Source organism: Seriola lalandi, unplaced genomic scaffold (assembly GCF_002814215.2).
Source record: "Seriola lalandi dorsalis isolate HSWRI2012SDOR001 ecotype SW California unplaced genomic scaffold, Sedor1 jcf7180002049733, whole genome shotgun sequence".
Taxonomy (NCBI): Eukaryota; Metazoa; Chordata; class Actinopteri; order Carangiformes; family Carangidae; genus Seriola; species Seriola lalandi.
This window is the reverse complement of record NW_019520286.1, coordinates 38-1,375: the sequence shown is the minus strand read 5'-3', so window position 1 is coordinate 1,375 and position 1,338 is coordinate 38.

Sequence of the window (1,338 nt, the reverse complement as noted above, 5' to 3'; positions counted from 1 at the left end):
GTGACTGCTTTGTTGTGACATCACAAAGTTCCAGAAGTCCTGACGGCTGGTTTTAAGGCTCAGTTTCTGAATACAGGCTGTGTGCATTTCTCTGTGGACTGAGGCTTTGATACTTTCACAGTATTAATATAGAAGCTAGAGCTGATCTATAATCTATAATCACACTACACATGGACACAGACCTTTAGACTGGAGGAGCTTTAAATGGGGAGGTTTGCCCACACCACTAATTACTTAAGGTTGTTAATATATTTCACTCTTACTTTGACTGTTTCCTGTTGTATTTCCTGTGATTGCTCTGATTCAGTAAACTCTCTTAAACCTAATTCAATTTATTTGTTACATAATGTGGAAGTGTGGAAACGAAAATGACTGGCTTGATATATTGTTATCAAAGTTTGCTGATGTTTATGTGACGCTTCAACAGTGCGAGTTAGTAAAAATCAAGCGTCCATCTTCCAGGTTTTACGTCTTTTTAGGACCAAATTTCACCTTCGGCTGCAACTAATGACTATTTTTATTTTCACTTAATCTGCAGACGGTGAACTCATCAATTATCCAAACTCAAAGAATGTTTCATTTGCTATTAGACGAGATAAAAACCTTCAGATTTGAGAAGCTACAACCAGCAAATACTAAAAGATTACTAATCAAAAAATCACTTAACTGACTGATTGTAATTACAGCTCTAATTACAACACAGTATCAGATACTGAGAATTACTATTATAATTGATTTCCCCATTTTATATCAGTTTTTCAATTTCCAGTTCTTCTCACTGCGGTTAACAGCCAATCACATCCCTTGATAATGGAGCCAATCACTGAGCAGGTGTGTTGTTGGGTCACAGCACTCCACAGCAGTGCACTGAAGGTGACTCAACACACCTCCTTGTTGGAGGCCTGCGCTCTGCTCGGCACATTTTCCAGTTTTCTGTTTTATCAAATTAAGATTTAAAAGCAACGATTAACGAGAAACCGGCTCGTCCCATCGTTTCAGTGTCGGTTGCCAGATGTTTCGGTGTCATGACCAACGTCTATATGGTCAGTCTATATATGTGGAGCTGAGACTTTGGTTCATTGCAAGCATACGCTCACCCACCTGTCACTCAAAGAGGCCACGCCCCTCAATCCTCCATAACTTCAGTCCTTAATAAAATGTAAACAGGTGAGTTATATAAACAGGCGAGTTATATAAACAGGTGTCATGAAGGAGGAAATCAGCTCTAGAAACCAAAACAGTTTTTGTACCAGGCTGTAAACATGTTTATTTCTGCTGTAAAGTTGGACATTTTAACATGGGAGTCTATGGGGACTGACTCACTGTTGGAGCCAGACT